Here is a 13,455-nt window from a genome sequence, read left to right as displayed (position 1 = left end):
GTTCACTCTGTCACTCACTATGCAAGTCTCCACCTCCAACCACAGTCCAATCATCTTTCAATCTTGATAGATAGATAGATAGATAGATAGATAGATAGATAGATAGATAGATAGATAGATAGATAGATACTTTATTAATCCCAAGGGGAAATTCACAATCTGAAAGGCTCCACCCCATAGCTGCAGTACAAGCCTGTCATTCACTCTACAAGCCTCAACTTCATCTTTAGTTCAGGCTGTCAATCACTGTGCAAGCCTCTGCCCTATCTTCAGTCCACTCTGCCATTGCATTCAGTCTGAAAGGCTCCCCCCCCCAGCTTCACTATAACCTGTCACTCACTCTACAAGTCCCAGCCCACATTCTGTCACTCACTCCACAAGTCTCCGCCCCATTTTCTGTCCACCCTGCCACTCACTTTGGAAGTCTCTACTCCCAACCACAGTCCAACATGTCATTTACTGTGTAGGCCTCCTCCCCATCTTCTTTTCAAACTGTCACTCACTCTACAAGTTCCAGCCCACAGTCTGTCAGTCTCTCCACAAGTCTCCGCCACATCTTCTGTTCACTCTGTCACTCACTATGCAAGTCTCCACCTCCAACCACAGTCCAATCATCTTTTAGTCTGAAAGGCTCCACCCCAGAGCTGCAGTACAAACCTGTCATTCACTCTACAAGCCTCAACTCCATCTTTAGTTCAGGCTGTCAATCGCTCCACAAGTCTCCGCCCCATCTTCTGTCCACCCTGTCACTCACTTTGGAAGTCTCTTCTCCCAACCACAGTACAACATGTCATTTACTGTGTAGGCCTTCTCCCCATCTTCTGTTCAAACTGTCATTCACTCCACAAGTTCCGGTCCCCATTCTGTCACTCACTCTACAAGTCCCCGCCCCATCTTCTGTCCACCCTGTCACTGCATTCAGTCTGAAAGGCTCCACCCCTAGCTTCACTACAACCTGTCACTCACTCTACAAGTTCCAGCCCACATTCTGTTGTGCACTCCACAAGTCTCCGCCCCATCTTCTGCCCATCCTGCCACTCTTCTCCCAACTCTCTGCAAGTCTTCCCCCCTATTAGAGTTCAACCTGTCACTCATGCTGGAAATCTCCATCCCATCCTCAGTCAAGCCTGTCATTCACTTTGGAAGACTCCGCCCACAGCCTCATTACTGTGCACCTTTAGCCACAGTGCAGCTTTTCACTCACTGTGCAAGTTGTTGTCCCCAGACTGTCACTCACTGTAAGTCTTTTCCCACAGCAGGAACTTGGTTTTTATGAAACAATGACTTCCTGTATGATTTATGTAGGCCCTGGGACACTTATGGTCCCTGCCCAATTTTGTGTGTTGCACTGAACAGGAACTGTTGAACATTTTAGCAAAATCTGGAGAGATATGTGGTGTGAAGAGAGGCCATCTGGTTTTTGGTCACCTCTCTTACCAAGGCCCTTGTTTGTGGTGTGAAATGTTGTATATAAGTTGATAAATATTGTGTATGTCTTTATTTGTAAATCAGACAAAGCAAATGTAATATTAATGTTTTACCTCACTGATATGTTTTCATGTCAAATCCAAGAGTCTCTAGGACTGAGTCAGGAAGTGGATTTTATGACAGGGTTGGGGGACGCACCTTAAACTGGTTTGGCGAGTGATCCTCTGCAGGACAGGAAGGCCAAAAGACCCGGCTGGCAAACTTCAGCTCAACAAGTGATTTTACGGGGGCAGGTGTGAAAATAAGCCCCCCAGTCATTGGGGGATGTGTCAACCCAAAGTTCTATTGGTCTAAAGTTGGCTGTTTGGGTTTGAATCAGACGCCTTTCAGTACCACGACTCCCTAATGGCTGTAGGATTTGAAAATGTAAATGTAGGAAATGTAAAAATTCGGTTGCTTTACTCCTTCCTCTCTCTCCATTTCACACACCATGGACTGCAAAGAAGAGCACACTGAGACGCACAACTCGGCAGCCATATTGAGACAGGCACGCAGCCCATCCTGAAGAAAGTTGACGAGAAATGATGACTCACCGCGTATCTTCGCGTATAAGTCAGGCCTTGAAACCAGAAAAATCAATCCTATAATCAGACCCCGTCTTATATGCCTGTTCAAAAATGTATTACATTTTTTAAAAAATTCATTTTTTTTTTTTTTTACATCTTCTTGCCTCCTCCAATATCCCATCAGCTTCTCAGACGCATCATATTTTATTACAGCAGCGCAGTTACTAATTCCTTTTGCCACTTAAAGACTTTTCATTTAAAACGAGCTTCATATTTTCTTCTGATCGAATACTCCATCGTAGATAAGGGACGCTCTTACGATAAAGGTGTATGAGAGTGTGAGATACAAAAAACACAAATCAGTGCAAACGTCAGTTCGGAAGAGTTCGGGTATCACCGTGTGGTCACGTAGGCACCACAGAGAGAGAGAGAGGGAGAGAGGGAGGGGTGAGGAGCACACGCTGGCACAGCGCATTGCCACACCCACATAGAATAAAAAGGCAGTGTGCCCCGTGGTTACTCTCTCAGGTGGGCGTTCGCATATCGTAATCTCTTGGGCCAATAGCGTGAGTTTTCCGCATTCGACTTATACGACCGACATTATAAAATACCGGAAATTATACGGTAAAATCAAGCCTCAACTTATCCGCGAGTATGTGCGGTAACTAAAGTCATTTAAGTAACTAACAGTCTGTGTGCCACCTGAAACTCCACATCAGCATTTATTGTAGAAGGAAATTTTTTTATATTAGCATAGAGAATAGCAAATTAACATAAAGAGCCATAAAAAGTAATTAATAGCTTCTAAAATATTAAGATTAAGCATAAATTAGAATGTTAAGCAAATATGATAGGTCAAGCAAATAGTTAACTAAAAATCAGTTATATTGCATTATTTTTTAAGCTTACAGCAAAATATCTAGTCTAGGAAAGAACAGAAATTGACACATCGAAACCAGTTTGGACAAGATAAGAGTTTGAGAACAGCTGTGATTCAAGGCTAGGAAGCTAAGAAGCGATAACACAGAGAAGATGGCTCTGGAAGACACTTGGAGAGACCAGATGGACCGGTGAATCAGCAGAAAAGGAACAAAAGGCTTTTGCTGTAAGGAAGGTCACACTGACATACAGTGCATCCGGAAAGTATTCACAGCATCACGTTTTCCACATTTTGTTATGTCACAGCCTTATTCCAAAGTGGATTCAATTCATTTTTTCCTCAGAATTCTACACACAACACCCCATAATGACAACGTGAAAAAAGTTTACTTGAAATTTTTGCAAATTTATTAAAAATAAAAAAACTGAGAAAGCACATGTCCATAAGTATTAGCAGCCTTTGCCATGAAGCTCCAAATTGAGCTCAGGTCCATCCTATTTCTCCTGATCATCCTTGAGATGTTTCATTGGAGTACACCTGTGGTCAATTCAGTTGACTGGACATGATTTGAAAGGCACACACCTGTCTGTTGACAGTTCATGTCAGAGCACAAACCAAGCATGAAGTCAAAGGAATTGTCTGTAGACCTCCGAGACAGGATTGTCTCGAGGCACCAATCTGGGGAAGGTTACAGAAACATTTCTGCTGCTTTGAAGGTCCCAATGATCACAGTGGCCTCCATCATCCGTAAATGGAAGAAGTTCGAAACCACTAGGACTCTTCCTAGAGCTGGCCGGCCATCTAAACTGAGCAATCGGGGGAGAAGGGCCTTAGTCAGGGAGGTGACCAAGAACCCGATGGTCACTCTGTCAGAGCTTCACAGGTCCTCTGTGGAGAGAAGAGAACCTTCCAGAAGGACAACCATCTCTGCAGCAATCCACCAATCAGGCCTGTATGGTAGAGTGGCCAGATGGAAGCCACTCCTTAGTAAAAGGCACATGGCAGCCCGCCTGGAGTTTGCCAGAAGGCACCTGAAGGACTCTCAGACCATGAGAAACAAAATTCTCTGGTCTGATGAGACAAAGATTGAACTCTTTGGTGTGAATGCCATGCGTCACGTTTGGAGGAAACCAGGCACCGCTCATCACCAGGCCAGTACCATCCCTACAGTGAAGCATGGTGGTGGCAGCATCAGGAACTGGGAGACTAGTCAGGATAAAGGGAAAGATGACTGCACCAATGTACAGAGACATCCTGGATGAAAACCTGCTCCAGAGCGCTCTTGACCTCAGACTGGGGCGACGGTTCATCTTTCAGCAGGACAACGACCCTAAGCACACAGCCAAGATATCAAAGGAGTGGCTTCAGGACAACTCTGTGAATGTCCTTGAGTGGCCCAGACTTGAATCCGATTGAACATCTCTGGAGAGATCTTAAAATGGCTGAGCACCGACGCTTCCCATCCACCCTGATGGAGCTTGAGAGGTGCTACAAAGAGGAATGGGCGACACTGGCCAAGGATAGGTGTGCCAAGCTTGTGGCATCATATTCAAAAAGACTTGAGGCTGGAATTGCTGCCAAAGGTGCATCGACAAAGTGTTGAGCAAAGGCTGTGAATACTTATGGACATGGGATTTCTCAGTTTTTTTTATTTTTAATAAATTTGCAAAAACCACAAGTAAACTTTTTTCACGTTGTCATTATGGGGTGTTGTGTGTAGAATTCTGAGGAAAAAATTAATGTAATCTATTTTGGAATAAGGCTGAAACATAACAAAATGTGGAAAAAGTGATGAAGCGCTGTAATGCATGAAGAGAAAATCTTAGTAAATTCAGGCTTTAGCAAAAGTATTAGAAGAATATATTAGAAATTAACTTTAGTGTAGAAATGAAGACAAATCAAGCATGCCAAGCAATGATTAAATGAAAGCACATACTATATTTCTTTTTAATTAAAGCTTAAGCTTCAGGTCACTATTATAGAAAAGTTCGGAAGGTTTAAGAAAGGAAATTATGAGAGGAAACCCATATATGGAATTGAAGCCTTGGCCAGTTAGAGAAAATGGGAACAGCATAGAAAAATAGAAATACCACGAGGGGGCCAGTGATAGGAAAGTAAGGAGATAATAAGGGTTCCCATGGGAACTCAAGGTTCGGCGGGACAGGAGTAGAAGGGAGTCAGAGAAGATGGGCAAAAGAGCTCATTTGTGCGAGGACGGAAAAGATAGGAAATGACATAAGAAATGCCCAAAGATGGTAAGAGGAAGCCGTCCACCCAGTCTTAGACCAATCAAAATAAGCCGAACAGACACCAAGAGGAATAATGGACAGTAAAACCAGGTGCAGAATGAGCTAATCGAACGAAGTCAAAATGATAAGAAATTGTTATAAAAACTTCAATTGCTGTAATGTTCGGGGCTCAGTCTCATTCGGTCGAATTGGGTTGATTCCGTGTTGTTGATTTATTGCAATAAAGCCTTAAAACTCTGTTTGTCTTTCTCGAGTCCTAATAGCCTTCATTTTTAGGTAAAAAGCCTTCTGATGCTGAAGTTTTCGCCACAACATTATCTGATTGTATGGTTGCCAGTATTCACTTCTACTTTGCTTATTGTTATTATATTATGAATGTTACCAATAATACATTATTTAAAGTTGTAACTTAACTCCTGCTTATTTTGTACTCTTTGTAATTGCCTGAGGTTACGGATGTAGAAGGGAAGGTGTGAAGAAGTATACAATACATTAGAAACAGTGGCAAGTCTATGGGCCAGTTCATACTTCACGCTCAGAACGCGTACGTATGCATCATGGCTGCCACGCGTTCCCTGAGCAGGTCCTCAGAAATGAACGTGACGCGTGCGCGAGTTGCAGTACCAGCAAAATGTCGGGGGCGCAGTGTGCTAAAAGTCGGAATGTGACATCTGTTGACTATCTGCATGTGACAGAAAGCCGCTATGCACATCCTACGGGATCGATGTGCACGCTTCCATGTTTGATGAATGGTTCAATATGGTGAAGCAAAATACTAACATACAAATGCGTTTGTGGTGCTTTTATATTCAAGCATGGCATATTCCCCATCGTAATGACACGATACATTTTACATTTCGGTGTCGTCTTGTTTTTGGTTTTGTTTTTTGTACCTTCACAACAGCAATCAGAATGTACCGCGGCGTATTTGAGTCACAGAGAAAAAAAATTAAGGACACGGTGAAAATTTTGGCTTAAATCTCGAAATGTCCACTTCAACCTCTGTCACACACTCGACACAGAGTCATACAAAGGTTTGGGGCAGCCACCCGTATAGTTGGTTTCCTGGTTGCAAAGGTGCTCAAATAGATACAGCACTGATGTGCACAACGCCGAGTCCAAAACAGAACTGAGGGAATAGGGAAAAGGTGGAGGCTTTTAAAGGGGAAGACAGGAAGTGAAGTCAAAGGGGTCGGGCTCATGAAGGTCTTCAGCCATTGGTTCGAGCCCTAACGTGACATCACAGGGGCCGGAGCCAGCAAGGTCTCCTTCCATAGTCTCTGTCCCGGAAGTGACGTCCAGAGGGCCAGGTGGGATCTCCCGTGAATGGTCTGCAGGAAAGGGAGAACAAGAGCCAGTGCGCTCGCTCTGCCACATCCCGGCATGTCTCGGAACTGCCCTTACTCAAGCCCTTTATCTGCGCATGTGTGTGACACCTCGTAGTTTGCTTTATCATTAAAGTAGCCTGTCGTAAATGTCATCTTAAAACCGACCCAGTTGTTAATCGCTACTGGCTGCTGGGGCTTCTTCCTGACCTGACAGCAGCCATCGCCACACAGAACACGTTACATTTATGATATTTCAGCTCTCTGCACATTTAGAATCCTTAGATGTATACTTGATGTCACTTTAATGATAAAATGCATTGAAGAATGGATGGTACATGTTACAGATAAGTCGTTAACTTCATTTAAATAATGACTACAGGCAGTCCCCGGGTTACGTACGAGATAGGGACTGTAGGTTTGTATTTAAGTTGAACTTGTATGTAAGTCGGAACAGGTCCATTATTTTAATAAATGCTATTGTTGACCGACTGTAACCAAGTGCTCTGCCAATGAATGATGGAGTGTCACCTCTCTCTGACCTTTTTATTACTTCTACTTTATTTTCAATGGTGATGGCTTTTCTCTTCTTTACTGTATCACCAGCACTTGCATCAGATTTGTGTTTCAGAGACATTCTTGAAGGGTGATTAAGATGAGCTCTTCTGCACAGCACTGTCCACGCTATCACAGCAGGAAGGCACCCGTCATCAACACGTCTGGTGTACTGAATGAGAGATGACTTCCTGCTATGTGCGTAACAGTACAAGCAGGCCTGCTATTAAGAATGAACGGGCGGTTCATCACCAGCCCACCTCACAGTCACCTCCACTACAGTATGCTGCCTGCAGCGTCCACCCACCGAGAACGAACACGACTGCGGCCAAAGGCGGGTAGTGAATCGCCCACCACTGCCCCCATTCAACAGGCAGCCATCCGAGGCACACTACAATGCTACCCCCCGCCACCCCGTTTAGCCACAACAGGGTCACCGGTTGCAGCATTACCAGCCGTATGCCCCCCTCTGCTCCATCCAGCCTGCTTCCAGTCAGGAGCAGTAGCTGCAGCGGCGTAGTGTGCAGGCAGCGATCCGCCTCATCAAGCCTCCGTCCTGCACACGAGCAACAGCTGTGGCCCCGGTGACTATGGACCACAGGTCACCACTTGCTGCCGGGAGCTGCCCGAGTGACACTACACCGTGTGCAGCGTCCCCAGGCCAAAGATGACGGAGCGGCAGTTACTGAGGCGCATGCATCGCAAGTCGTAGGTAGGAAGTCCATAACCTGGGGACTACCTGTACTGTCAATTATTGAAGAGCTCAGTTCCAAAATCAGCTAAGTACAAAAGATACATTTTGGAGATAAATCGGAAAATGTGGGTGCGTACTTAGCAGATTTTGAAACTAAATCCCTAAAACTGTAGCGCTACACTGTTGCAATTAGCAGGTTTTGAAGCTCAAACATATTTTCGGTGCATGACCAACTGCATGAAAAGTCACAATCACGTGTTCACTAAATTTTACCAAAAGATTTTGGAACTCACATCTTCAATTACACACAATGGTGGAGCGGTAGCACTGCTGTCTCACAGGGAGTCACATCCCTGGTGTTCCCTGCATGGAGTTTGCATGTTTTCCTGGTGGGTTTCCACAGTGGGCTCCTTCCAAAGATATGCAGTTTTGGGAATTGGGTGTTGCTAAAATGACGCCAGTGTGTGTGTGTGTGTAGGTGTGTGTAGGTGTGTGTGTGTGTGTTCACCTTGTGATGAGCTGATGCCCCGTTTCATCATTGGATTGATGGATGTCATCATTAAACATCCTTTTCAGAGATATTGTGGCGAGGTGTCCTCAGAATTTAATGGATTGTATTAGGCAATTCACCACATAGAGAAGCCGAACTTCTCACCGCGATGATATCTCGCACTGCCACCAGATTTACATAAAGTATGTGTGCAACTATAAACAGTACAGTACACGTCATGTCACGTTGAGTACAACCTCGGCCTTAGGGATCTGAGGCATTCTGACAAAGGATACCCATTAATAATACAAAAGGGCAAAGAAGAGTAATAGAGAACTCGACCAACACAAAGCAGCCCTTCTCACCCGATTGCTCAGTTTGGCCTGACTGGCAGCTCTAGGAAGAGTCCCAGTAGTCCCAAACTTCTTCCATTTAATAATAATTCTTTGCATTTATATAGCGCTATTCTCACTACTCAAAGCACTCGGCGATTGCAGGTTAAGGGCCTCGCTCAAGGGCCCAACAGAGCAGAATCCCTTTTAGGGATTTACGGGATTCAAACCAGCAACCTTCCGATTGCCAGTGCAGACCCCTAGCCTCAGAGCCACCACTCCACCTGCCATTTTAAGAATTATGGAGGACACTGTGCTCTTGGGAACCTTCAGTGCTGCATCTTTCTCCAGATCTGTGCCTCGACACAATCCTGTCTCTAAGCTTCCTTTGGCCTGAAGGCTTCTGTAGGACCTTCTATAGACCTTTGGCTTCCCTAATCACATCCAATCAATTGAATTGAACCACAGGTGGACTCCAAAAAAAACATCTCAACGATGATCAATAGAATCCAAATTCCAACTGTCATAGCAAAGGGTCTGAACACCGGTGTCAATGTGAGATTTCAGATTCTTGTATTTTTAATACATTTGCTAACATTTCTAAAATCCTGGTTCCACTTTGTCATTGTGGATGTGAGAAGAAAATGAATTGAAATGATCTGAGCACAGAGGCTGCAACCTCACAAAATGCATAACAAGTGAAGAGGTCCTGAAGACTTGGTCTTGGTCTTCGTTTGGGGGTTCAAGAGTGCCCACTGCCTCTTCCCAATGAAGAACATCACTAATACAGCAGAGGATCGATAACTTCTCATGCAGCCCCTTATGTCCCCAAATCTGGGTGACCAGGGTAAGGGACAATGCTGTGAACTGAGGACCCTTGAAAAGAGCCGCCCCCACGCCCACGCCCAGAAAGTGGACTGACATGCAAACAAAATCTTTGGTAGAAAAATAACCGGTGAGTCACAGCTGGGTTCCTGGCTCCTCCGAATTATTTCACGACACATCGTGAGTCAGTGACAACAGGAAGTCAGTTTCTCAGGAATATCTGTCAGAGGTCAGTGCAATAATGTCACGTTTGTAGCTTATCTAAGTGCTGCGGTGAGAGGCCAGGCACTCATTTATTTCCTTTTGTCTCTTTTTACGCACTCACCGAACATGACAAACATTAAAAAATCAGGGGAGGATTCACTGGTGATGGAGTGATGGCTCCTCGCTATCACTGACTGCTTTACCTCTTTCCTTTCTGTTTCTGACACACATAAAGCCAATCCACCTCCCAAACTCGCTGACGCCTCAGATCCTACACCAGTTACTCACACAAATGGCCCGCTGACTCATTCTCTCTGTCTGCGGTGCAATCTGCTCAGATGAACCGTCCTCTCCTCATAAGGCAAAGACATGAGAAAGAGACAAAGGCTCAGTTCAGTCTCCTCGGCCTGACGGGACAAGCTTCAGACACATGGATTAGAGGATCTCCTGCCATTCTTCTTCACAGATATTCTCAAGCTTTGTCAGGTTGGATGGAGGCCATCAGAGGACGGCTGTTATCAGGTCACCTCATTTGGGTTCAAGTCTGAGCTCTGGGTGGGCCACTCAAGAACATCCAAAGAGTTACTCCTAAGCCACTCATTAGTTGTCTTGGTGTCGTTCAATAAGAAGGTGAACCCTTTGCCCAGTTTGACGTCCACGGTGCTTTGGAGCAGATTTTAATTCACGATATCTCTTTAGTTTAGATAAATTCATGACACAAGGGACAAAGGCTTAGTTGAGTAGCCTTGATCTGAGGATACAAGCTTCACACATTTGAATTTTGGGGAGCTCCTGCCATTCTTCTTTGCAGATTCTTTCAAGGCCTGTCAAGATGGATGGAGGCCATCAGTGGACAGCTACTATCAGGTTTCTTGATTAGGTTCAAGTCTGGGCTCTGGCTAAGCAACTCCAAAACAATTACAAAGTTTCCCTTAAGCCACTCATTTGTTGTCCTTGCTTTGTCCTGTTGTGAAAAGATTGGACAGACACAGGAAGAGGTTTGGGGGCAGCCACCCGAATACTTGAATTAGGCTGCCAAAATTGTAGGGTTGGTTCCATAGAACAGGTCTCAACAGACTTCAGTCCAACAATAGAACAAAAAAACAGGCAAAGATGGCGCTTTTAAAGCCGGGCAGGGGAAGTGATGTCATCCGGGCAGTAACTGGAAGTGACGTCCTCGAGTCCAGGCAAAGTTTACTGTGGTTGGTCTGCCAAAGAAAAAGAGGGAGGGTTAGTGCACCTTGTCACCCCCTGGTCTGGCATGGAATTATCCCTTTGTGAACCCTTCAGCTGCCTGCCATGCGCACGTGTGTGACCCCTGTAAGATGGTGAACCTTCTGCCCAGTTTGAGGTCCATTGTGCTCTGAGCAGGCTGTTCATTACAGGTATCTCTTTACTTTAGATGCATACATACATGATAAAGGGACAAAGGCTTAGTTGAGTATTTTCGGTCTGACGGGACAAGCTTCACAAACATGGAAAAGAGGATCTCCTGCCACTCTTCCTCACAAATATTGTCAAGCTTTGTCAGGTTGGATGGAGGCCATCACAAATCAGCTATTATTGGGTCACCTTGTTTTTGGTTCAAGTTTCAGGTATCTCTTTATGTTAGATACTGCAAAAGAAGTACAAAGACAAAAGAAAAAGGTTTGGGGATCCACACCACATACTTGAAATAAATGTTGAAGGATGTTGGTCCTTACAGAACTGATCAGTTTAAAAATGTCTGACATAATGTATATATAGCTGGCATTTATCTACTATATAGTGACTGCAATGCTGTTTGTCTTTGCAGGGCCTTTCGGGTCAGTCACACCACGGGGCTCCTTCAGATTTCCTGCAGAACTGCTGACATTCCATTAGAGACTGTCACTTAATGAGCAATTCATTGTTATTGTGTGCAAAATACGCTCATGAGGAGCGCATCTTAACATATAAAAGAAATCTGTATATGAACGACGCTATATAATAAATATAAGTAGTTAGATAGATTTGACATTATTTAATAAATATATAGATGTGAGATGTGCTATTAAATTGGTATAAAATACTCTAGAAAAGTTATATGATCTGAAAGGCACCAGTTAATAAATACAGTAGATAGAAATGTTAAAGCCACTATATAATAAATATAAAGATGTGAGATGTGCTTAAATGATACTCTGTCAAAGATATATGATATGTGAGGCACTATATAATAGATAGATAGATAGATAGATAGATAGATAGATAGATAGATAGATAGATAGATAGATAGAAATAGATAGATAAATCTGAAAGGCACTATATGATAGATAGATAGATAGATAGATAGATAGATAGATAGATAGATAGATAGATAGATAGATAGATAGATAGATAGATAGATAGATAGATGTGTGGCGTGCTATATAATAGGCTTAACAGAGATATATGATATGTGAGGCACTATACAATAACTAGGTAGGTGGATATGAAAGGCACTATATAAAACACAGAAAGGTGCCCAGAAGGGGTCATCTTAGGCCTTGATTGACCACAGAGTCTTCCTCTGTCTGATATCAATGTCTCTATGATGGCCACTTGGACTAATGGCTGATCTGTGGTGGTCTTCCTCAGACATGCCGCTAGGGTCAGCTCACATTGAAGCATGCTGCACGTTTTTCTATATTTGCTGGCTCTTTTCTCTCACAGGCGCTTTTCTGTCTCCTAATTCCTAATGGCTTTGATGGTCCCTCTGTTTTATTAATTGTAGCCTGGGAGCTTCAGTGCCCACTCTGTGCAACTCGTTAAATAAACACTCAGGGGCCCCTCTTTCGGTGCGAGTGTTGAACCGCGTATTTCCTCTGTTGAGTTCAGTTTTGTCTCATTGTGGATATGTACGACCAATCCATCTCTCCATCTCTTTTCATATCCACTTAAGTCATGGAGGGCTGCCGCATGTCATTGGGTGAAAGGCAGAGGCCAGCCTTGGAGGGGGTGCCACTCACTCCCATCAGATCAATCAAAGGTGACCAATCAAATTCAAAACAAATGTTCCAGGAAAGACATGAAGAGAACTTGCACACTTCACACTTCACATTTAGTGGCCAGGATGACACCTGAACATTACAGATCTTTAAATACTCACACGTAGCCCATTTGGTTTCTCTTTGACTTGATTGATTCTGTGTGTTCCTAACTTTTTGTCGCAGATCTTTTATTTGATAACATTTTTCCTGAAGAAGGGGCCTGAGTTGACTCGAAAGCTTGCATATTGTAATCTGTTCAGTTAGCCAATAAAAGGTGTCATTTTGCTTGACTTCTCAATGCATCCATCATGGCTAACACGGTACAACACCCTACTATCACAGATCAAGATTTCTCATAAAAACTATAAAAATAATGAGGAGCAGGAGGGACACATAATAAAACTCGACCTTACCACAGGGGAGCCGTCAAACACTGAAATGACTTGCTGTGTTGTGTTGAAGGACGGTGCCAGGCCAGGAGCATAGCCTGGGAGACACTGCCATCTAGTGGTGAAGGATGTGTACTACAGCGGAGACCTTCCTTAATTATCTGTGAATCAATAGCTGATAACTATCGTACAAGTCTAAAGGGTGATTTTTACATTTTGGGATATTGGTAGAAATTTATTTGGAATTGGGGCCTTTAGATAAATCTTGATATAAAGTCAAGTGTTTAAAAATTGAAAGTAGCATAAAGTGAAAAGGTATGTAAGGCAAAATTCAAGGGGGTATCCAAATCTCCTTAGCAGCCCTCCACAGTCGACAAATCTCATCAAAGAGATTTAATACAAACTGACATTAAACAAGAAAGCCGACGTGTGGCATGATGAGTCACCTCGGTCGACAAAGTTCATCTTAATGCAAACATAAAGGAAAAGGATTGATGACAGTGGGCAGTTTACAGCAACGGACCACCC

Source organism: Polypterus senegalus, chromosome 1 (genome assembly GCF_016835505.1).
Source record: "Polypterus senegalus isolate Bchr_013 chromosome 1, ASM1683550v1, whole genome shotgun sequence".
Classification (NCBI taxonomy): domain Eukaryota; kingdom Metazoa; phylum Chordata; class Cladistia; order Polypteriformes; family Polypteridae; genus Polypterus; species Polypterus senegalus.
Note: the sequence above shows the minus strand (reverse complement) of the source record.